Below are 27426 nucleotides of genomic sequence, written 5' to 3'. Positions count from 1 at the left end.
ATCGTACCATTAATCGTTCGTGTGTCAACTTTGTCACAATATAAAGCTTTATTATAATATAAGCTTATTATATAAACTATTAAATACTTATTACAAAACCAAACGCCAATTAAGTCACAAACAATAGATTAAGCGAAGAAAATGGTATATCTTTATTGTCGTATTATATACGGTTTCATTTATGTCACGTACCATATTATTATGTACTTATAATGAAGATTAACCATCATTGTTAATAACGATGAAATGATTATACTAAACTTATCTAAAATTGTTATAATATTTATTTTTATTTAATTGTATTTGTAATGTCCTGTATGGATATAATCCAAATGGATATTTATAAAATATTTATGAATAATTGCTTAATTGATTATCGTTTTTTTTCTCTATCGTAGTCTGATTTCCGTATTCGTTTGAATAATAGAAGCGATTCAGATCAGAGTCATTAATTAACAAATCAGCACCATATCGTAAATTTCTTAAATTGCTACCGCATTTGTGTAATTCAAAAAATTGTAGTCATTCTTTGACATTGACAACTACTGTCAAATATTTTTCCAACTAGAAAAGAATCAATAATTTAAAACGCAAGCACAGAGAACACCAGAAAAAAAGGTATTTATTTTCAAATTTATATATAAATTATTAAAATAATTGTAAAATTTTATTAAAATTTATTAACTGTTAAATTATATTATATTATTATTTGTTCTGGTATTGCCTTAGTAATTTTAAATTTTGTCAAATGAAAAATTTAGTGAATATTGATTTATATGAGGAATGATTTGTTTAAGATTCTTTCATAATGGCTGACTATATATTAAAGTGCTGAATTGTGGATAAAAATAGGATGTTTATTTATATTTCATAAGTTATAATTGAAAAAATTAATAATTCAAGTTCAAAGTGGTTTAAATCGAAAAAAAAAATGGATTTAAAAGCGTAAAAGAATGGTTTTTGAATCATCAAAAAAAAATATTTTTTTTTAAAGTACCAACTATGTAATTTAATAAGAGTATTTTTTTTTAAATTACACACACATACAGTCATAAGTATTCTCTTAATTCTTATTGTCGAATAAAATTTTACACAGTGTGCAAGTCAGTAAAATATAAAATTGATGTTTTATAATAATATTATTGTTTTGGATAATTTATATTAACTTTTAAGTAAATTAATAGTAAATCAATGTTTCTTAGGAAAAAATTAATGGCGACAAACAAATCTTTGGTTAAAAATAATGCATTTATTGATCCATTTTGTAAATCATTTGTTTTTAGGTTAAACATTCCGAAAAATCAATAGTTTTTGTGTGGTTCATATTTTGATTTCTTAATTAGATGTAAAGAACATAGTTAACTATGTTAAGGAAAATCAGAGTAACCGTAGGTAAAAATAGTGAGTTGAAGTACTGTATTAATTTTTGAAATCAGTCGAAAAATGAGCTAATGAATGATTTTATCTTTTTAAAATCTTGAATACAGAATAAATTAAAAATATAGTAATTTCTCTAATAAATTTTGCATTTATAAATTTTAGATAAGGAACATGTAGCCTATATAAAATAAGAAACTTATAATTTTCTGTTATTTTAAATACATAATTATAGAACCTATGTGTTTATTTGGACTATACAGAATATTTTCGTAATTTAAATAAGTAATTCGGACAAAATTCGAATATTAAAAATTAGAAATCGCGGAAGTAGAAAAGGGATGTGTGTATACTCTGGAGTTGATTAGTTCCGGTCTATACAATTCTTTGTCCAGAAAATATGTATGAATGTATACTCGTATAAATATGTACAAGTGTTTTTCATAAAAACATTCATATGAATATCCCAAAATCAGATCATTCGGAATATCAAATTTGAAATTTCGAGTATCATCATATTATGTATTATTGTTGTTATTTTTTCCTTAATCGAGTGTCGCAGTAAATACATAGTTCATTTTGCAATACAATATTCATTTATATAGATAAATAATAAACAAGATAATAGAAATACCAACAAAATAATGTTGAATTTTAAGAGAGCGAAAAAATGAAAAGAAGCTGCTTCTCATTTCTCTTTTACTTTGTGCACTTCTTTTTCTTTCTTCTTATTTTTTTCTTGTCTGTCTTTTTTATGTCTTTCTATGCTGGTGAAGTTTTTCCTTTGTTTAGGTTTGGTAATATTTTTTATGCATTTAACTTGAAACATTTTTTGCTGTATGTATTTTCCAAACAAAACCATGCTGATAAAAAGAAAACAAAAGTTTTTTTTCTCGTCTTTTTTTTATTTTTATACTTTTTTCAATTTTTTGTTGTTCTTGTAAAGTGACTCAATTTTTAATGAATATTTTAAAAGAGTTCAGTTTTAGAATTGTCGTGCAGCAGTATAGCTGGGAGATTTTCCCTTAATTGAAAAAAAAGTGTAGAAAAAAAAAATAAATAAAAAATATTGTCGGTTTAATTAAATCTCTCAGTTATAAAGAAAAAAAAATATAAATCGATTTTTCATTGCGTTTTTTTCATTTTATAAACTTATTTAAAAAAATATTAATTAAAAAAAAAAAATTCAAATTTATTACAAAAATATTTTATTTTTTTTCCCTCATAACGGTTCGGAATTGTAAAAATATTTGCCAAAATTTCCCTAATACCTTTAAAATAAAAATTGTGCGCATAAACGTATAAGTAATATAAAATTTTGTTTTATTTAATTTAAATTTTTAATTATACAGTGAGAAATTGGAATTTTAATAAAAAAAAAGTGAAAAGAAAAAATAAATTTCCATTTCTGTTATAAAAGTGTCTAATTTGTTCAATAACATTTTTTGCTGAATTTTTCATTTAATTGCCCTAAAATGCATTTATTAAATGATTGTGCTTAAATTATTGTGCTTAATGAGAAGAAAATCTACTAAGGTATTTATGATTTTCTTAATCCATATAGTATATTAGTAAATAGGAATTTGATGTTTTATGTACATAATGACGTTTAGACATACATTTGTACATTATTATATATATAGTATATAGGTATACACGTATTGTGTTTATATCTTATAGACTACGATACCTATAATCTCAAATTAATATACCAAAATAATATTGAGTTGCCGTAATTAAAGCTTGTAAGAAATTGTTTGATAGCAAGAAGACCATGTTACATTCTACCTTATACAATCTGTATATGTTTGTATATATAGTCAATATATTTAGGTTGACTATTGATGGAATTTTATAGTCCATTACTCCATTTAATTTTAAGTAAATTTTAAGTAAATGCTCTAGTTTCAACATTAACAATATTTTAATTTTTACTTTTATGAGAAAACTTCTAATAATATAAGAAAATTTAAAAATTTTACAAATACAAAATTTAAATTTAAAATTTAAATAATCAATTTTCGTAAAAACATACAAAATGTTATACATATGTACTATAATATTATGTAGGTACAAGAGTTGCCGTAAATATTTTGTTTTTGTCTGATTTAAAGAAATTTCTATGACATGAAATCCATTTAGCAGTAGTTTATTTATGACATATTTTAAATAATATTTTTTTTTTAATTTTCAAAAATTTCACATGATTAGGTTACCTTAGAAAACTGTATTTCAGTAGTAGAGTGTTCTTTATCAGAACATTTTGCAAGAAGTTTTTTAAATTTTTTTAAATGATGAGGGAAGATAAAATAATTTAAAATTAATATACACTTAAAAAAAACATAATATAATTCAGAGTTGGCCTTACACTTTCGAATTTTTTCATAGCAGTCATAGAATCAGAACCAAAAATTTATTTCTATTTTGTTATTCTTTAAACAACAAAAAAAAAAACGAATATTTAAAAATGCTAATTCACTTAAATTAACATAATTTTGATTAATTTAGGAGAATTAATTTTTGAAACAAACTACGTACATATGAAGTTTCGACATATAAAGTTTCTACATATATAAAGTTTCGTATTTTTGCCCCACGTCGTAACTGAGATTGCAAAACGAAGTGTCGCCGTGATAATATAAAACATTAATTTTCTAAAATTCTACTGTCTAAAATATTCGATATAAAATTACCCTTTTTTTTTACTCAGCGGCAACTCTCCTGTATTTATGTATTGTTTAAACAAAAAAGCCCAGTTTGCAAAATATGCAAAATTTTAGCATGCTTTTAAAAAAAACATATTTCTTTAAAGAAAATTTCAATAACAAAACAAATTTTTTAACAGTTTTAAGTACAAAACAAGTTTTTTTTTTTGTAAAATAAATGATACTGCAGCTTAAATAAATTATCTTGTATGTACGTATATGCATAGATATATTCCTGTAATAGTGTAAAATAAAAATAAAAATACTTAAATAAGTATACATCCATGCATATTTGTGTAAGAAACACAGAGGGAAATAAATATTACAAGAGGGGGAGAGTAAGGATTTTATTTAGATTTTTGTTGTTGTTAAATTCTAATGAAAATGAAAATTTTATTTTTCCAAAAAATCCTTTATATTTATGTTTTATACAAAAAGCTTGGGGAAAATATATACATTTTAGAATAACAATTTTTTTTACATATTTTTGTATTTACATGGGCGGAAGTTTTAATTTTGAAAATAAAATGGAAAAAATGCAAAAGAAAATTAAAATTTGTTAATGTGTCGTATATATAGCTATACATACATATAATCTTATATACTTAATGCATTAAGTGTAATATATTAAAAGTGTACACTTTAGTATATCTTCATTAAGTTCAAATTTTAATACACCTACTTCACACTTTCGGACAAGAAAGATAATGCTACCACCTCCCAGTTTTTTTTTTTTTAAATTTTGTTATACAAATAAGGTTTTTGTAATAAGTTGTTATATCTGTTGTTTTATACATTATATTAGAACTAATTGATGTGAGCTAACTAAATGTTTTATACAGTTTTTGATTTAATCACGCGGTTGAAGTTTTATAATGACAAAAAAGAATTATTTCCTGTAACAACGATTCCTAAAAAAATAATAAACTAATAATAATGGTTTTGCATTATAAAAATTTACGTACAAGAGTAAGTTAAGGAAAAAAAAATTTTCTTGAAATGGTGTCAATAATCTAACGCTTTCTAAGCGGACACTCTATCGATTGAGCTATAGAAGAGCTAGATGTATGAAAAACTTATTAGCGGTTTGTGTTTTTTCTGTACGTTGATCTATGATTCCCAAATTCTTCAGGGGTATTTCGTAGTCTTATATAAACTTAAAAGAAACGCAAACAATAACACATTTTTTATTGTTGCGTATACATTTTATTGTAGACATTCTATATAAAACGTTCTATACATTATTTTTATTTATGTACATATGTACATATGACATTTTTATGTTCTTGTTTTTAATAATACAAAGCTCATAAAAAAAAACTTTAAATAATCCCTTTTCCAGTTAGTTTTCTTAGATATATGCGTATAGGTTTTTGGCTCGAAATTATTGTTTTATACTGTTACGTATGCATGTTTTTATTACAATGTTTTTTTATGTACATACATATTTATGTAGATACATATAATAAGTATAAAAAATTTTACATTACATATTAATGAGAGTAGTGTACAAACGTACGTACAATATTAACAAAATAAGTACATAAAACTACATTATGTGTGTGTGTGAAAATTATGTAGTTTGTTGTATATTATAAACACTGCTATATTTATGCGAGTATATGTATGTACTTAAAGATATGTTACAGTAAAGATAAATCACCAAAAACGAAAAAACAAAAACTAAATTACTTATTTACTAAAATACCAAGAGAAATTATTTCGTTTTTATGTACTACAGTAATTTCTGTACGTGTGATTTTTGATATTTTCGGCTAAGTTTTACTTCTGAAATCAATAGCATAAAAGTATTGTTGATTACTCACCCCGTCACTTTGTTTTTTCCACAAAAATTCAATATTTTCTTTGGGGTCTTGTATCGTTATTTTATGTGTATTTTATGATGTTATAGCGCTTTTTATTTTAATGATATACGTAATATATCTACATGTATACATAGATACGTACATGATATGTAATATTGTTATTCATATTATATCTTACCAATATAGTTCTCGAATTCGGCGAAAAATGTACATTCCCTTATAAGGATTATTTAGAAATTTTCTTAATCCTTTTTTAATTTTTCTGTTTCAAAGAAAATATATTGAAAGTATTACATTATGTAAATTAAATTAAATTTCACATTGTATAAGCAATTTTTTTAAGTGTATAATTTTAATTCAATAATTATAGGTTTTAGGAATAGGTTATTAGTTAGTGTTGATGTTTATAATATTATTATTATTTTTAATGCCATTGCCTGTTAAAAAAATGAGAATTCCAAGAAATTTTTCACTTTTTCGATTATATTCCGATAATTTTTGATTTATTTTAAAAGTTTCGAACTTCAAATTTTCGAAAGAATTATAGTTGCAAAATCCCTTTTGCAAATTAATTTCAAAATGAATTGTAATGAAGCGATGGAAACTCTGTTTTTGTATATACCAACCTAACAATGGGCAAACACACATACACACGTATATATACATATTTAAAAATTCTCAGAATTTTTACTTTTTCTTTTAATGTTTGTGTATGTATGTAGAATATTTTAATGTTTCAAACATAAAGTTCTACATCAAACTGCGTACATTTGTTCTTTTTGCATTTATAATGAATAAGGGTTTGTATTTTTTGTTCATTATCATTTATGCTTTTGTTATTTTAACATAGATACATAAATATGTACATTATGTATATAAGTACAGATTACGTATTAATAAACGTGTATGTATGTATACCTCTTCATTTATGTTTAATGTAACATTAAAAGTTATTTAATATTAAAGTACCACAAGGATATTTTTAAAGCTTACTACAATTTTTAAAGATTCTGTAGCAATTATTTTAAAACATTAAAATGAGAGCGGAAAAGAGAGGAATAAAACTAACATGCAATGAAATTTATGTACATTTGTACAGTTTATAGAGGTACTGTATAGTGTATACATTGAATTTTAGTAGTTGTCATATTAAAACTTTATGGGAATTTGTTTTTTTTTATTATTGTTTTCTTGTTTATATTCGTTTATACTTGATTTGGTTTTGTTTTTGTTTTTTTTTTTAATGGCATTTTATTCTTTGGAGACATTCAAGCAAATAAGCAAAGCAGTCCTTTTTTTTCGGTTGTATATGCGAGATTCTTTTAGTCTCTTAGTTTCTTTTTATTGTTTTAGTTTTTTTGTTTTCTTTTGGGGCTTTAAAAGTATTATGAGCATTTCTTATTTCGCATGCGCTAATAAATGATAGTAAAATGAAAACAAAAACTATGAAAGAAGAGAATTTTAATATTTTTGTTTGTCTCTTTCTCCTCTAGTTTTTCTCTACTTTTTGGTTAGTCTTTCAAAATAAAGAAGGTTAGAAAATATATAGACATATAATATCCTTATTTTACTAATTCCAATGTATATAGGTATGATTCTCTCTTATAGTAAAGTTTAGTGCAAAAAGTACATAAAAATTCTCCAATTTGTAGCTCTTCTTGTATAATTGCTTATATTTGTTGTTTTAATTTTAAATTTAACGAGAGAGAAAATTTATTTTTTGTTAAGGATTTTTTTTTGTAATTTTTTTTTATAAAAAAATTAATTAAATAAAATATATTTGTGTTTTTTACAATTAATTATTTTTTTTGTTTTTTATAATTAAAATTTTTTGTTTTTTTTAAGTAACGTAAATATTTAGTGATCTCCAATATAATTGTATTTCTCATTTTCTACATTAGAACAAAAGTTTATTTTGATATTCTTTTTGTTTTACTATGTATAAATAATATTAGTATCTCTTTGCTCTCCGAATAATAAAAAGTAAGTAAACTAACAAAATAATGACAGTTCTACTGCGTCTACGCATTTATCATATTTACATGTTCTGAAAAATTTCTCTTTATCAAAATCTTCATTATAAATTTTATTTTTTACAGTTTTTCATATTATGTGCTGTTGTAGAAAATATTAAAAGTAAAAAATACGTTATTGAAAATCAAGAGAATAAATGTTGAAATACTCATGATATTTTATTTGAGTAAATAAATACTGTCATTTTACGTTTTTATGTTCTTATGAATCATACCCATTATGTTTAAGTCTCCTCCGCCCTCAGCATATCTAATATTTTATATGTAATATAATATTTAATATATATTTACGTAACATAACTTTGTAATTGTAGATGTGTCTATATTTCGGCGCTTTTGTAGAATACCTTCTATCTCGATAACTAATTCATATTTTCATTATTACTTTACTACTATACTTTTTTGGTCTGGCATTTAGATTTAGTATATTTATATATGTATATATACATATATATATATTGTGTATAATATCGGGTAGTTTTTGTTTGATTTCTATTTTTTTGTTGTTATTACTTGCTTTATTATTTTCATAAATTCCAAAACCCTACCCAGATATAAATTTGAAGTTTTTTTGTTTTCTTTCAAACTTTAAAAACACGGTCGTACATACATATTTATGTATACATATATAAAGAGCGAAAAAAAATGCATAAAATTTATATGAAATAGAAAAAAAAGGAAGTTCATTATTTTTTTATACGGGATAGAATTATTTTAGATACGTTAAATATGTAAAAGAGAAAGAGAGTTGGGGGCAGTATTGTTGGTAAAATAATAGGTGAGAATCAGCCAGCAGCAGTAATGAATGCATGAAAAATGGACTTTTAAAGTTTTTTGATATTTTGTTCTTGTGTTCCGTACGGTGTACATTTTATTTTTATTTTATGCTTTGATGATGAGTAAAAAATTTATAATTTTTATTCGGAAAAAGTTCATAGCACTTTCATTTTTTTGTTTTTTTTTTTTTTTCATTTTTGTTAGAGAATAGATAATTTATTTTTATAATGACAACTTTGACGTTAAGTCCAAGTAACGGTGAGACTAAGGGATGTTTGAATAATTTACTTATACATACTATGTATGTATGTATTAAGCGTATAAAATATTATTTTTTATGTTTTTGTGTAAGACCGTATAGTTAAAAATTATTCGTAGAAATTAATTATAAAAACTAAGTATTAAATACAGGTGGGACGGGACAAAACAATGGTTTTTAAAATAACACTTCAAACAATCAATTAAGTACATTATTTATATTACATATTTTCATTCAAACGCCTAAATATTTCAAAGATTGCATACAACTAGGATGAGGCAATAAAAGAAATTGAACGAGGTATTAACATAACGCTCGAATTCAAGGTCTAAAAGGGCATCAGTTAAGTAAAATAATTATATATTTGGATGGTATTAGTTTTCTGCATTTATAGAAATTTGAAAAAGTTTGCAGTTTTCAAATTGCCGAAATTTTCGTAAAATTCGAGTTTTCGGCATCATATTTCGAGTGCCGAAAATTCGAATTTTACAAATTATTTGAGACTCCTGCTAAAACTAACACAAAGACGAATGGACGGGGAGACTAAAACTAATACGTGCCTTTATTCAAATTTTTTTTTTTTAAAAATTCCTAATTAACTGCTCGACAAAGCTTAATATATTAATTATTTTATATAGTTTTACATATTATTATATTGATCAGAAGTTCCACCGTCTTAAATTTAATTAGTTCTTCTGAATGAGTCTATATATTTGTTTAAAAATATATTTTATATTTTAGTAAAAACTTAATCTTCTTATAAATTAATTTTAATACTTATATAATTTGAAAGTCCATACATGCATACCTGTATGTGTATATTATTTATACGTTTATTTGTACATCTCATTTTGTCGACTGAAATATACGATGTATTCATATTCCTTATTTGGCAATGAGCTTACTGTTATTATTACATATTCGAATATGTATGTTGTATTTATATATGTATGTAATATCATATATCATATATAAAACGCTAGTATATGCATATACTTACTAAGATATAAAACCATTAAAATTCTCTTAAGTGAACATTAATTGAAATCTGTAAGGAATACTCATTATTTTTTTATAAAAAAAAAAAAGTTATAATTTTGAATTCATTAAATTTTAAAGTTGTTCCTCTGCATCTAAAAAATTTAGATTTTCTGATTTTTTACTATTTTTATTAAAAATATGACTGATTAAAATTATATATGAAAAATTACATAATTTAAATGTCACCCACGAGCACATCCACGAATTTGTCATACGAAAATCAAACTTTTCAAGAATTCGCTCACACATTATCAACTTAGAGCGCAGCAATTTCGTTCAAAATGTTGTGTTTCAGCTCTGATAACTATACGAGTATATGAGGGATATTTAATAAATTGAAGTTCTGTTAATGATTTTCTTTTTAATATACAAGTAAAATATATTTGAAAATTTCACTATAATTTTCAATATAATTTTTAAAAAAAATTAATTAAAAATATTAATTTATTTTTAATGATAATCCAAGACAAAAATAATCTAAAATTGTTTGATCAAGCCTCATAACAAATATTATAATGCATGCATGCCATCGTTATCATATTTTTAAAAGAGGAACAAATTTGATTTAAAAAAATTTTTTGGATATTAAATGAAATTTTCTAAGGATATACTGTATAGGTTTGTTACTTTCTATAAAATTTATAGATATTTAATATTATAAATACATATTGTACCGTTATATACGGTATCTGTTCTATAAAGTAATGTACTTCTTTATATACTTTAACTCATAATAATATATATACATTGAAGTATGTAAAACATAAAAATTTCCTATGTATACGAAAGCATGTTTACTGTATATTCGGTTATACTTATATAAGTATATTAACTCATGTAATGGTGTAATTATGCACAGTTTTTACTTCACTCTTAAACACTTTTATTTATTTACTTTTTTCTTCTTACTTATTTATTTATTTAAATATATTTAAAGCTTTATATACTTACTTATTTATTTATTTATTCTATAATTTCTTTAGTATATTTACCATCCTTCTTCCCCCTTTAATTTCAATTTAAATTAAATTCATATATATACATATATATATATTGATATATATATATATTAATAAGTATATGAGAGTAACGAGTTTATTTTAGGGGGGGAACAGATAAATATATATATACAATATTAAAGTTTTCTGCATTGGTAATTTTAGGAATTTATTCTTAAATCAATTATATTGGAATTTTCTATTTAATATATCCATATATACATGTATAGATAGATGTTGGTATATACATATTTATAACAGATTTAAAGATTTTATTAAATTAGAATTTAAAATTAGTTATTTAATATAATAAAACTGTATACGAAATATTTGCAATATTTACGCTTAATATAATATTGGTGATAAGATTATCATAAATTTTCTTGTTAATTTTGTAATAAATTTAATTTTATGGTATACTTAATTAATATATTTTTTTCTTATTGAGATTGTAGAGAATATTTTTTTGCTTTAAATTAGAAAGGTTTACATTTATTATTATTAAATAAAAAATTCGTAAAGAATTAAGAGCTTTAAGTTAATTTCATAATAATTGGAAATTCATTTAATTAGTTTATTGCATAAGTATGTAAAATGAAATGAAATTTTTTCAAAATTACATAAGGTTGTTTAGAATCATAATATTTTGGCACTTATTTATAGCCTTCTTTATTTTTAAATAAAGGAAAATTTGAATGAATTTGGAAATGATTGAAATATTTTCAGTTTCCTGCCGATTTAAACCGGCGAACGAGTCAAAAAGCTTTACTCTATTTCAATTTACTTACTATTTTCAAAAATACATTAAAGCCTTTGTTTCTAATTCAGTGTTTGAGTTTTAAAAAAAAGTATGAAACCAAAAAATTATGTAATGCAAATAAACTATAGTTTTCTATACATTACAGCTTTTAGCTTTTAAAGGTCTAAATATTTTAATGTTCTCGATTTAAATTTAAAAAATGAATTTTTACATTTTATTTGAGCTGGCATGGAATCTCTATTAGAATTTATAATAAATTTCGAAAAAATATACATAGTACATTTTGTCTGTAATTTCAATTTTAATCTCAAATTTAATTTAATGAATTTTTTTTACCTATAAAAGAAAACCTCAATTTTATCTATACAAAGAACATTTAAAACATCTTAAAATTGTTTCGATTAAAAATGTTTACATAAAAAATTATTTAATTTTGAAGTACATGTAAAAAAATTTAAAATTCTTAGAACATGAAAACATAAAAGATATTTGAAATTACTTACACCTATAAAAATAAAATAAAATTAACATAAATAAAACCACACAAAAGATTGTGGTTAAGTCAATTATTCTTTTTAAAAATCAAAGGTAGATAATTTAATGTAGAAGTTGCATTTTTTATATAAATTAAGAAAAATGAAAGTAAAAATTGGAAAAAAATAAAGCAATTTAAAAAAAAGGCCATTTGTGGTTAAGAAAAATACCAAATCGTATTGCATGTAAAAATTTTAACACCTAAGGTTAATAACCTATCTGTTTCCGCGTGTATAGGTACGTGTATATATGCACATTTATATTAAAATTTTAATGAGTAAAAAGAATAATGGTTAATCGTAAATTTAGAGAATTTTATTCGCTTTAAGCAATAATTTTCGTACTCTATACTTTTAAATTTAATTTATTATTTAAATTTTATTGGACCTAATCAAAATCAAGATTAGAATATTTAATTGTTTTAATTTATTAAAATCAAATTTTTATTAAAATTTTTGTTTTTTTTTTTTAATAAGGAAATAAATTGAGGGTAATATATAATCTTTAATCACTTAATTTTTAGAAATTTGATATTTTTATATTTATATACCTGAACTCGTTTTTTAAAGAAAAGGTAGCAACTAATTTGCATAATTTTTTTACCCGAATTTTTCTTAATTTGCTTGTGTTGAATAAAAAATGTTTTTCTTCATAATTTCGATATGCTTATTTAGAATTAATTCTTACTGAAGAAAAAAATTTGCGGAAAAATTTCTCTATAATTTTTTAATACCTCTGTAACTCAGTTAGTAGAATGTTAGTCTAGAAAACACTATACAGTACACTATGGTTTGAAAAATTTTTTAATCAAATTCTTCTTGCTTAACTCGTTCTTTTGGCACGTCATCCAGTAATTTAATAAATTTTAAGAATTTTTTAAGCTATAAGTAAGCTGGTTGGTATCATGTTCCTAAATTTTAATTAATTTTTGTAATTTAAAGAAGCTGACTGGAAATTCAAGTTTGATTATTGTTCTGGCACACTTTATCTATTCATAAATAATTTTATAGAACAAACTTGAAATTATACCTATTTCACAATTTTTAAAAAATTAATTATTTGCAATAAAATCCTTATTTTCCTTAGCACCTCACCACCAATAAACTCATAATTTATTAAATTGAAATTGAAAAATAAAAAAAGAAATTTTGAAATTGGAAATTTGAAATTTTACTATTATGAATTTTTAAAAAGAAAAGCTCTTATGTATTTCTTATTTAATTAAAAAAAAAAAATTTTTATGAAAAATATTTTAAAAATTCAATTTTAATAAAAATTGTAATTTAATCCTTTATAACCATTATACTCTTTTATATTTAAAGTTCATACTTGCTTGCAGTATAGCATACTTTCTTTCTTTCCTTATTTTTTTTTTTGTTTGATCCCAAATAATGGTTATGAACTTTTTTTGTTTTGTTATACAAGTCCTATACGAATAAGTACTTATATGTATATGAGTATTCAGTTCACAATTTAAAAAAATAATTGTTATATTATGTAGAACACAATATTTCAGATATAATAAAAAACACAAAAAAAAATATTTTTCAACTAAAGATACACAAAAAGGGTTATCCAAAAAATTTGTAAGAAAAAAGAAAAAAATTTAAAAACCAAAAAAAAAAATTGTGTATGGGAAATTTCATCGTATAAAAATATCGATCCCTTCTTTTTATATTACAACAATATTATAAATTTTGTTCAGTTCATATCGAAAAAAATTAAAAGTCCCAGATAAGAAAATCGAACAAAAATACACAATATATACAAACAAAACAATCTAACGTACAAATGCAGATTATAAAGTACAGAACAACAACAATAACAAAAAGAAAAGAAAGAAGAAAAACACGTTAAATAAAAAATGTAAACAAACAAAAGTTCAATTACCCCCACGTTTAAAAGAAATTTTGATGGGAAGTGGGAACAGAAACGAATCGATTAACAAAAAAAAATAATAATAACAATAACGAATAAAGAAAAAGAAAGAAGAGTAATAACAAAATAGCAAAAAGAAAAAAAGAGAGTGAACCACCAGCAACGGATTTTCATTTACTGCTCACTCAAGCCCAAGTAAAAATAACAAAGAAAATTTAAAAAAAATGCATTGCTATCAAAAATCGACATAATTTCGTGTTGTTTCTCTTTATTATTATTATTTTTAAAATAATGATAAAAAAAAAGCCTTTGAAATGTATTTTAAACTATAAAAAAAAAATTGAAACAAAATTTTCGAAACATACATACATTACAACTTTAGGATACCCCAACACTTAAACTAGATACTAACTGGCAACTGCAATTATGAGTTATGAAATGTCAAATATGATTTGTTGTGATTTTCAATATAAAGGAGAAGTGTGAATTTATTTAGAATGGGAAAAGGATTGAATTACATAATTGTGTCAACTATCCGTGTGTGGTAACCGTACGAATATTTTCCAAGGGCCTTACTATGTAATTCGATTTTCGTGGCACTATCTTACAATTTTCCGGAAAACGAGAATCGTTTCATAAAATTTGAATTACATAGTAAGGACCCAGGAGTCATCGTAAGTGCAGGAGTGTTGAATCTGCCACTTCACTTGTTCTCTTGAAATTTGAGCATTGTATAACATTTGAAATTTTGAAAATATATGTACATTATTTTTTGGATTATTTGGAAACTATCGCGTAACCGTAACCAAATGTTGTCAGAATTTACTAGAGTTATTTATGCAAAATTTTAGAATTAAATTCTTTTTTTATTTCTATTGAATTCCTATGGCACCTATAAAACTTTCATACAAGCATATAGAGAACTTTCCTAATTAAATTTCAGAATGTTGGTTTCATTATCAAACCCGGGTCATTAATGAAAAATTTGAATTTTAAAATTTTCAATGTAATTTAATTATTTACATTGTACAGTTATTATTGGTTTAAATTTTCGTTTCAAAATTTAAATATGATTATATTATATAGAGTGCATGAAATAAAACTACAAAATTTACGAGATATTTGAAGTTCAATTAAATTGTAAATATGTACATAAATTAATTTGAAGTTATTCAATTGAAAATTAATATTACGAGTACGCATTGCAATTAAAAGTACATTGAATAAATTTGGGAATTGTATAAGCCTCTCGAAAATGTTATACGTATTTATATGCATTCACTTACGTACATCTACATATATTATAATATAAAAATTGTATATACGTACAATGTGTATTTAGTTTGCAAGTTCATTGAATTTTTCACTTGTATTGATTCGAAATTTTATTATGAAAATATGATTTTTTTAAAAATAATTCAAGGTTTCTTTAGAAAATTTCAAATAAGACTGCGTGTGTAATAAATAATTGTTGTAATATTAACTATTTTTTGAAAAAAAAAAAAATAATTATTCAAAAGTTCTTCTAGGTACTTGTATTCAAAATTTTCAGAATTGTTTTTTTTTACTTTTCAAATAATTTTCATTTACTCTTTGAAATTTATTCAAAGAAATTAATAATCAAATTTTTTATTCAATGCTGCGCCACTTGAATAAAATTCTATCCTTTCTAATTGGAAAATCCTGCAAAAAAAAAAAAAACAAAGAAAAATTTTAACAATAAAATATTTAGTTAAAAAGTTTCCATTTTCTAAATTATAAATGTATGTATGTATATGTATGTATGTATATACACAATTCCTACTTACTTATATAATTCTTAGTATTTTCCTCTTTAAATTCTATGAAATTTTCATTAAAATTATGAATAATATTGGAAAACGTATTATATGTGTCTATACGCCTAGATGTATACATTTTGGGTGCACATATATATAGTATGTGTGTACATATGTGATGTGTAAATAAACGTGTATGTGCTTTATTTAACAGAAGTGTTTTTATAACTAATTGCATACATTTGGTGTTTAGCATGTGCACTTTGTACATTTTATACAAGTTATATATGTAAAATTGTACATATGTACATAATTTTTATTGAAAATTAAATTTGCATATTTCCAGGAAAGAAAAAAAAAAGTAAACATTTACGTTTCTCTTTTTTTTTTTTTGTACAAGTAATTGAAAATTGTTTTTATAGCTTTAACTTAAATAAAATTAGTTATATACTGAATTTGTACATAAGTATGTATATGAAATAAGTGTGTGTATATAAATAAACCGGCAAATTTTTTTTGTAAACTTAATATCATATTAGCTCATAAATAAACACATACTCTTCAATATTTAAATTAAATTAGATTAAAGCAATTTTATTTAATTTCATTAATTTAGTTTAATTAACGTATATTAGTTTTAATCATGAACGGAAAAGTTTTATAATGAAAAATCGAAGCTTGAATTATTATGTAAGATATTTGCTATAATCAAGCCTAGATTTAATGCTTAATTGTATTGAAGTCGAATTGTTTTGAATCGAACTGATTTCGTTGTTTCGTTTGATGGATGTAATTTTTCATGTAAACTGTTATAAATTGAATAATTGTCATTCATCGTAAATTGGATGAAGTAATGAGTTTTATTTAAGTATTTGATTAATACGAGTATCTTTATTCTAATAAAAATTTTCTTAGAATTCTGTTTCGTCACGAATAGACAGAAAATGCCTCACAAATTGCATGAGCACATCTATTTTTTTCATTTTCTGATACAAAATATATTACGTTAAGGCTTCCGTTTGACCAAAGTTCGCTTTCGAATCTGTGTCCGAATATTTTACCGTTGTGGACGATGAAAAAATTAATAATAATTTGGCGCCCTGTGTTTTTTTTTGTATATATATATAAATATTAATAACAAATTATTATGGAAAAAGAAAACTGAAATTTGCGTACACGTTCACATTTTAAATGGTTGAATCTTGTTAATGGCATCTGTTATTTGTTACATTTTTTCATGTAAATTAAATATTAGTTTAAGTATTTTTTTTTTGCTTTTATTTTTCCAAGTAAAAGCTATACAACTCGAAAACAACCACCATCATGTTTACATGAGATTTCACCCAAATTTAAGTTTTTTTTTCTGTTGTCTCCTTTCATTTCGAATCTATTTGTTTTATATATGTATGTATACAAATGTATTATGTCTTTTGTAATATATGTATGTGTGTATGTCGGTTAAGACCAAACATATGAACACACATGTATAAATTTTATCAATAAAATTCTGCTAAACTTTTGTTATTTTCAATTTCTAGGCTTTTTTTTTTAACTTTTTTTTTTGCTGTTGTGTTTTATCCTCTTATTTACATAAAACTATGAGTATATAAAAGATAAAGGACAATGATAAGAATAAAATAATGAACGGGATTTATATGATTATATTTTTTTTTTATTTTTTTTATTTACTTTCTTTTTCTGTTTTGTTAATCGTATATTGTGCAATATGTGTTTGTTATAGCATATGTTTACTTATAGTTAAAGTTGTGCCAGTATATAAATAATGAAAGTGATATCTGCGTATGTGCAAAAGTAATAAAATGAAGGGTGTGAAATATTTAAAGAAAGGGTTTATTTTCCACCAAATTAAAGAAGAGAACAGATAGAGAACGTTTGGATTCCATTAAAAATATAACTTTCACTTTGTAAGCGAAAATATTTAAATGTGTTTATGAAACGCGAGCAGAAAATTGAAACAAAATCATTTTAATCAGGAAAAATGGAATATGAAAGTTCTTGTTCTTCTTTACTTTTACGCCTGCATTCTTTGTCAGATGGAAAAAAAAAATTGTTTTTTCCTTTCATACAAAAATGTTTTTCCGAAAATTTGTTTGTTTTTTATTTATTTATTTTTTTTTGTTTTTGCAAGGTTTGCAAGATTATAATTAAATGAGAAAATTTTATTCGCAAACAAACAAAGAATTTTGTAAAAAGGAAAAAGCAGAATTTTTTGAATTTGAGAACATTGTTTAAATTTATTGTTTTGAAAGGCTTTAAAAAGAGGTATAGGATTTATAACACGCAGCAGGACCTCTATTTAAAAAGGGTGTTTGATTGCACTTGTATTTTTGTGTCATTAGTCTTTATATAATATTATTTATAAAGTTCACTTTTACAATATATATAGAAGAAAGAAAAATTTTATGCAAAAGTTGATGTTAATTAAATTCTTACATCAAATAATTCATTACATTAAAAACTGAATTATTATTAAATTAAATATAACATTTTTGTAATAAAAATTCTTATATATAAAAGCTTATGCTAAATGGAAGGAAGTTTCCTGTAATTTGTGATTTCAATTGCAACGATCATGATTTTCCTCGATAATTTACGATCAAAAATTACTGACGATGGTATTATCCATTGAAAATACCGTAACTTCCAAAACGCAATGAAAAGGAAAAATTTACAATGTGTCATATTCCAAAATGTGTATTAAAAGCTGTTGACATTGTACACTATTCTATCATGTATCGAATACGCAGTTGAAATGTAAAACAAAAGCGGAGTGTGTAGCAAAAATTTGAGATTGCTTTTTGTAAATATGTCATGAAAAGACAAATTCCTTAATACTAATTATTACATTTTTTTTTTTCAGAAAAATATGTTCTGACAAGAATAGTTTTGAGATAAGTAAAAAATTTTAAAATATTTGATAAAACAACAAAGAAACGCGTGGAAACACAAAGGCAAGAACGACAAATTATTAAAATTGAATTACTAAGTTTTTTAAAAAATCCTCCTGTATACTTAAATATTATAAAAAAATACGCATTAGTATACAATTTTGTCAACAATAATTGTGTTCAATATCACTATAAAAATATTATTTATATTACTGCAAACATTGATAAATTAAGTATACAAAATATTTCAATATTGAGGACATACATACATACTTATGTATTTATTTACATTAAATTTTAACAAAATTTCTAGATAAGGCAAATTTATTTAGAATTAAATTTAGGTCTTATAATAAAATGAAATTTTTCTTTGTTCCTTTTTTCGGTTTTTCTTCGCCACTTTGTTTGACATTCTAAAATAATTTTTATTGTTATACATTTTCTATTAAATAAAATAATAAAACTGAGCTAATTTACACTAAGTACTTATAGCTAGTCAAAAATTTGAAAATATTTAGTAATAAAACCTGACGTAGGTTGATTTTTTAGAAAATTTAATTTCTTTTCTGTTATACCGTATATTATAATTTTAATTTTCTTTTACAAAACTGTATAAAATTACAAATTATATATATTTTAAATAAATTTCGTATATAACAGTTTTATTACTATTAAACCTAATTTCCTAATTTTGATAATAAACCATGCTTACATAAGTCATAAGAGTTTTCACGCTAATTATAAAATGACACAATGGTAGCTAATTAAAAAAAAAAAAAACTTTAATAACATTTTTTATGCGATTTTATTATTCAAAAAAGTAAAAAATATCTTGTAATAATGAAGTGAAAACAATTCTTGAAATTAAGAAATACAATTTAATTTTTTATTTTTTTTTTTTATTATTTTACTAATTTCCATAAATTTTTTAAATTTAAAAAAAATTTAATTCAAAGAATAAGAAGAAGAAAAATTATAATGAAATTTATTAAATGTTCCTATATAAATTATGTTGTATGTCTGTAGCATTGTAGGTGTTTATATGTTAAATATATATATATATATATATAAAAAATAAATTGGGTGAACGAAATAAAAGAAATTTTTTTTGTTTGTTTTGTTTTTCTTGAAATTTTAAATTTCAAAACATAAAGGTATTTTTGTATTACACGGGTATAGCAGTATGTCTCTGTTAAATATATTACCTATAAACATACTCGTACAAATAAATGTACTCATTTCAGAAATATCTCTTATATAAATTAAACTGGGAAATATTTATTCAAGCTTATCATATAACTTTTATTGTTTTTTCTTTAAAGAAAGAAAACCATATTCACTTGTTTCCTTTATCATTATATACAAATATAACATATATGTATATAATGTACATACATACTTATAAGTATGTATAATTTTAATATTAAATACTTAAGCAGACATTATTTTGTTTTTAATTTTTCGTGTATTTTTTATTTTAAGGTCAAGGTTCATCCTACTTAAGTGTATATATATACCTTAAATTTTGTAATACTTTTAAGAGTTAATTTTTTGCTTTATTGTTATATTAAGAGTTCTTCTATAATGTAACTTAAAAAAATTAAAATTTGTTTATATTTTCCTTTTTTATCCAAAAGAGGCACATAAAAATCAAAGAAGGTTTATTTGTTTATTTATTTCTTTTTTTTTACATAATCTATCTATTAAAGATCAAAAATATATATATATACATACATGTGTTCTTTATCCACTTTGTAATGTTATAAAATTTTAAAAATTTCTTAAAAAACAAAGAAAATTTAAATAAATTTTAAATAATACTTATATATGTAGTCATAAATTTAATAGATTATAAAATTTAATAGAATCTATGCTATTGAAGTGCTATTGAGAATCTATGCTATTGAGAAATTGGAACCTAATTTCGGTTCCATTATTAAGTTACATCAAATTTTATTTTTTATGTAGGAGCGTATGTAAGTAAATTAATATGAATTTAGTAGAATTTCAACTAATAAAATTTGAAAGTATTAAAGAAAATTTTAGTTTTATATTTAGTTTTATATTTAGTTATTTATTATAACTATAAAAATTCAGTTTGCCAATGCTGTAATAAATATTTAAGATGGCAATAAAGAAAAAGTTTTACAAGGACTGTGTTCAAATTCTAATTTAATTTTTAAGCAAACTATAATATTAATAAAGTGTAATGTAGCACCTTCAACAAGTGAAAATACTGCTTTTGAAAACAATATATTTTTTACCTACCACACTATTAAAATTACTTTCATTCATATACGAAGCTATTTCAAGGATAGCATACATTTAGGATGAACAATGTATGCAGTCTTTGAAACAAAGCAAAAACAAATTAGGGAGGGGTTAACATAATGCTCGATTTTAAGAAAATATTCATGTTTTTTAGTGACATGGTATTTACTGTTAGCTTTCTGCATTTTATAGAATTTTGGAAAAGCTTGCAGTTTCGGGGATATAAGGTGCCAAAAATTCAAATTTTACAAACTTCGTGTGGCAATAAGTTGAGAGGTGATCGACGTGATAAAAACTTTTCTTCTATCTAAATAAACTATTTATTAATGCCTATAAGTTAGTATAAACGGACCAACGGATAGATAGAGTGAAACTAATAACAGAAAAGTTTTTAAACTTTTCGAAACGACAAGATTTTCTAGAATAAATTTTTATCGTTACCTTGGCTCATTTATGTGCCAAGCATCATTTTTAATAAGTAATCATAATATCATCTCCTACTAGCGAAAAGAAGTATGTATAATACAATCCAATGTTTGTGTATAAGCATTATTTAAATGACATGAATATAAAGATTTTATATACATATGTACATACATGTAGTATAAATTGTCTATGTATTTATATATTTGTGTCATTATTGTTTTATTATCTACTCAAAATATTTTGTTCTACTTCACAAAAAAGCAGCCAATAATAATATTTCCTTATAAAAAATAAAAAGGTAACTCGAAAGACTATATTGTATACAAATGGGTTAATAGAATTCATTTTTAAATTATAAATTAAAAATAAAATTTTACCTTAGTTATACATTTGGATTTTTGAGCGTCTGTGTGTATGTACGTGTGCTTTTGCCAAAATGATAGTTGATCTTTAATTTTAAAACGTGAATCATAACATTTTTACACTTGAAATCACTTTAAAAATAGCAGTTATGAAAAAAAAGCAAAACAAAAAAAAATAAGAAACCGACGAATTAACCGTTTATATTGTTAATTTTTGTTTTGTTGCTTTTTTTTTTATTTTTGCGTAATCGGAATTTTAAAATCTTTTATTTCTCACCAAAAAAATAATTTCTGTTTTTGTTTTTTTTTTTTTTTTTTTTTTTTTTTTAGATTTATTCAACTTGATTTTCGGGTAACAATTTTTTAATCGTGTTTTTTTTTTTTTTTTTTTTTTGAATTTCAAGGTTGCCTAATAAATGTTTTTCTAGAATCATTTTACGCTACGTCAAAATGCTCTCATATGTTTAATTATGAGTTGTGGTAGTTTTTCAAGGTTTCATGTTTGATTATTTTAATCTGTTCTTAGAAAATTTTGGTTTAGGTTTTTTTTGTAGTTTTTGTCTTGATATACCCTCAAAAAATACGGAAAATGTTTTAATCTTAAGAACCAAAAAAAAAGAAAAAAAAGAAGGAAGACAAACAAATTATTTCACTCTAAAATAGTGTTACCGAATTATTGCAAATGGAGCAATTTAGTGTAATAAGTTGTGCGACCTCTCCTAATGTATCCAAAGTTTTAGCTTTTATGGGCAATTTTATGTATGTACGTATGTAAATACTGTTTACAAAATTAGATCAAAAAATCATTTAAGAAACTTGTGTTGTCATTGATAACATTTAAGTGTTGTTTACAGTACTACGTAATAATCATTTTTGGATGTAAATATGGAAAAAACTAAAAATATAAAATTTATTTGTTTTTCAATTAAATCTCACTAACTTGGCCTTACGACCATAAGACTGGTGCAGCAATTACAGCTTTTTGTTGCCTTCCGATATAATATGTAAAACGGCCTCACTAATTAATCAGCCATCTTTTCATTTTTTAAACAGCAAATACACGCATATATGTATATATTTAATTGTAAATAGATAATACTCATATATATATACATATATATGTAGATAACAATATGTATTTTCTAATTCAAGTATATAAATTTAACTACTTAATCTTAAACATCAGACAAAGAGTATTTTTTCTTAGAAAACTAGAATTCAAACAAAAAATAAATTTAGGTATACAAAATATACACACATACAAAAAGTATAATCGAAAATCATAAATTTCTTATACAAACTTTAGAAAATGTTTTGTGTGCCTTGTTTTATTTGATCTCGTAAATAAAGTTTTTTTTTTACTTAAAATTTAAAAGATACACAAAAAAGATATGATTATGATTATGAAAAATATAACAATTAATTATAGGATATTTTTGAATTAAATGGTGAAAAAAAAATTATTTTTACTACTTAAATGCAATTAATTAAAATTTGTGAATTAAAACTGGCTTGAAAAATGAGATTTTTGGAAAAGAAAGAAATATTTTGTTAATAAAATTGTTATTGGTTATACAGATTCGGTTTGTGTTGTTTCTTGAACAGTATAAGTTGTATTAAAAGTTATTTTAATAACAGTGTATAAAATTATTATAAAGAAATACAAGAACACTAGATTACTAGAGCATTGTAAAAACTTTGTAGAAAATAAATAAGAATAAAGTATTTGGTGTTGCCAATTATATGTGGCGCGTTTGCGGGAACAATGACATAAATCAAAATGGAGAGTCGCAAAAATCTTTTCTGTGTATTCAAAATAATACAGAAAATTTGTTCATAAACTTGTAGAATAGTTCTATACCAACGTTTTTTTTTAGCCTTCCATAGTAATTTACACTCAGCTATAGATAGTTTAAATTCCGGAAGTCGAAGTTATGTTTTTGAGTGTCGTTTTGAATGTTAAGTGTGTCGTTTTTCTTCCCAATGTACGGTGTATAAAATTTGCGTTAGTGTAGCTTATAAGCTTTGTTAATTTTTTTTTTAATTTTGAAATATAAAAATTTTTAATTGTAATACTGGGTTCGGTACACATTTAAGTTAAACAAGGAAAAGTTTAAAACATGAAAATAAATAAACCGTTCTACGTAAAATTGCACTGATAAATTATTAAAATTTCGAAAAAAATTCCAATTGAATTATTATGATTTAAGTACTAAACAATATATTTCTAAATTATAGACCAATTCTGATATTCTGAATTAAATTCTATTTGATGTCCACATGAAATGTTATGAACGAAAACTGGAAATTTAAATAAATACAAAATAATAAAAGAATTATCATTTTAATTACTACGCGTACTTTAATCTAATTTTAACATAGAAAATTAAAAAAATAGGCAGCTAGGCAGGCTTTACCTGTAGGAAATCGTTTATTATTTCCTCCATTTTATTGTACATTCATATATGTATATACAAAAAGTAATTATGATGTAAGGTATTTTTATTGACCCAATAGATTACATTCCAAATACAATAAAGTATTTTATGTATACACGAAAAAAATTAAATTAAATAATCGAAAATTAAATATTTGAAGTAAATTTTGAAGGGCAATATTTTTTAATTAATTTTTTTAACAAGAAGGCAGACACTTATTATGTAAGTACTCCGTATTAAAAGGGAAAACAGCATGTACTGAAGAGAAAATTAAATACAATTTTTTTTTGTGGAAAAATAAACAAAAAAAGAATTACAGAAAGTGAAGTGTTCTTATTTAAAAAATAAATTGAAATTTCGAAAATTTACAAAATTTTCAATTGGTTTAAAATGTTTTTTTCCTTAAAAATCGTTAAATATACATATTTTTTTTGTAGAAATAAAAAATCTAAAAAAAAAAGTAGGTGCCGGTTGATTACAGGATTTTCTTTAAATTTTTTCATTTAATTTTAGACTAAGTAGTAAAAATTAATAAGTCTGCCACCTCTGCAGAAATCATGTACTTGAAATAAAAATTCTGTTTTTGGAATTATCTCAAATTATTCCATTGAAAATTTCTTCATTCAAATTGATCTAAATTTGTTCTAACGGCTTTAGCTAATAATGTGTTTTTCTTGACATCCATTTTCACGAAAATTCGGGTAGTGCGATCGGGAAACTTTACCTGGATCTGGTCCGACTCCGCCTTTAAAAATTTAAGAGGAAATCTCTTTACATTTTATTAAGAAATTAATGAAAAATTTTCAGTGTTTTAGCATCTTATTTAAATATCTAAGGGAATAATCAGAAAAATTAAATGCAATTTTTAAATTGTAATTATCGTAACCATCAGTCTTATACCGTTTAGTTTTATCAAACAAATTAATGAAATATTTTTTTGTGTTTTAGCTTAAAAAAATAAATGTTTTTTTTTTTTTGAGAGCGTCTTTGTGGTTTTGAAAGTTGTTTGTTTGTAAAGAAAATAGATGCTTGAATAGGGAAGAAACAAACTTTCGAATGACGCCATTTTGAACAGAGCCTCCATACTTATACTACTTATAAGTAATCGTATAGATTTACTTTTTTTTTACATATTCTATTTATTATTATAATTAAACAATAATCTGAATAAGTTATACAACATCTAATTGTTATAAAAAACTAACAAAAAAAATAATAAAAAAAGCAAGTGTTATGATCGCAACAATAAAACAAATGAAAACTGTTTCAAACAAATTGAATAACACTAATTTTTAAACCTATTTTCATGGTTTCATCTTTTATATTTACTTTAATACATTGTTTAATTTGAGATATGGAATTATTAATTTGTTTCTTTATTTGTAATGCTTAAAAACTATTTGACTCAAAAATTAAATTAGAATGGTTTGAATTTCGACTTCAATGGACATTTTGTATGATGTTTGAATTGTTTATTTATTTAAGAAACAATTTTTTTTACCATTAAGGCAAATAAGCAAATTTTTTGCAAATTAATTGCGCGTACAGTTAAGCTCCTTGAGTTATTTGAAATGACTAAATTACAAACTGTTTGATTTTCTAATTGCATGCGATCATGCAGTTGTAAGAGTGAGCGCTTGAATATAAAGCTATTGAATACATATAAGTAATCAAACAGTTATAAAATTAAAAGTTGCATGCCTGCTTGAACCTATTATGTAAAACACATTTGGGCGACTATTTCAAAATATCTGGTTTTCTAACTCTTAGGTATACATAAGTATATTTATTTTAGCTTTGCTTTAAGTTTATAAATCACATAGTATTTATATACTTCCATCCTAAAATTTGACTGTTCAACCATACTACAGTTTCTGTTATGTGCTAATCATACAACAATTCTTGCCGTATTTTTGTATTTCAAACCAATTTGTGTAGTTAAGAATGATGTCATATTATCGAAACTTACTAAAAGTAATGAAAAATGCTGTTGTGCTAGATTGTTCTGTTGTTTTTTCCATATTTTATAAGTAGAAAATGTTTTTTTTTTTAATTTATGTTAATAAATTATATTTTTTTTTGTTTAATTAGGTGGTGTTGATTGTTTTTACATTGATAATATTTTTTATGCATATATCACACGCGGTTATACAATAAATAATTTTATAAACATTTTCTGTTTTTAAATCAAAATAAAATTTTAAGAATAGAACAAATTTTTTGAATTTGGCAATTCGATTCTGGCTTTTTGCTAAAATTGAAATTTGTAAAAGAATTAAATTCTATTTAAAACAGTATACATAATATTTCGTGAAAAATTTTTCGGGAATGTGGACATTTATTCAAGCATCAATCAACTTTCCGAACATGAGATCGCATATATGCGTTGCCCAAAAGTATCGAAATCATAGCGATGCTTTAACTTACTCGAACGTATTTTTTTCGTTTAAGCCACTTTATCCTAATATACTTATGTATTTATACTCAATAAAAGTATAATTTTTCATTAATAAACTTTAAGAATTTTAAAAATAAGGTCATTTTGCTCGGTTGGAACAAGCAAAAGTGCAATTTTATTTAATATTCATAGATGTGTGTATGTATATGTATTTATTTAATAAATTATTCGCGGAAAATTCCATTTTAAAGATTAAGCTGATTTTTAAACACCATAATATTATCTATAATGTAAAGTTTACAAAATTTTCGGCTTTATTCCAAAAATGTTAAATGTATAGCAAAACTTGGCAAAAGTCAATTATGTTAGTATTTATTATTAAGGGTAATTTGCAAAAAAAAAAAAAAAATTGAAAAATTCGACAAAACAGCAATTTCCATTTCTTGTTTGTCTTTTATTTTTTTTTTTGTTAAAAAGTAAAAATTTACATCGTATGTAGAAGTGGATGTCAAATTCATTCTTCTATACGTATGTATATGTCGAAAGCATTTCCTTTTAGGTTAATATTTAAAATTTCTTTCTAAACTTTTTACACATAATTTATCAATATCAGATATAAGAAAAAAATTTATGAAAAATGAAAATATCTAGGCTAT

General features: G+C 22.9%; 1 protein-coding gene across 1 annotated transcript in view; it reads left to right on the top strand.

Annotated features, from left to right (window-relative positions):
* Nucleotides 1-549: 549 nt before the first annotated feature.
* Nucleotides 550-27426, top strand: part of LOC129613101 (JNK-interacting protein 3) — a 34476-nt gene continuing 7599 nt past the window's right edge. Inside the window, exon 1 of the mRNA XM_055527026.1 lies at nt 550-618. The gene's annotated coding sequence lies outside the window, so the exon portion shown is untranslated. The remainder of the gene's footprint in view (nt 619-27426) is intronic.

This window comes from Condylostylus longicornis, unplaced genomic scaffold (genome assembly GCF_029603195.1).
Source record: "Condylostylus longicornis isolate FDR11 unplaced genomic scaffold, ASM2960319v2 ptg000080l, whole genome shotgun sequence".
Lineage (NCBI taxonomy): Eukaryota > Metazoa > Arthropoda > Insecta > Diptera > Dolichopodidae > Condylostylus > Condylostylus longicornis.
Note: the sequence above shows the minus strand (reverse complement) of the source record. Positions and strands in the feature narration are given on the sequence as shown.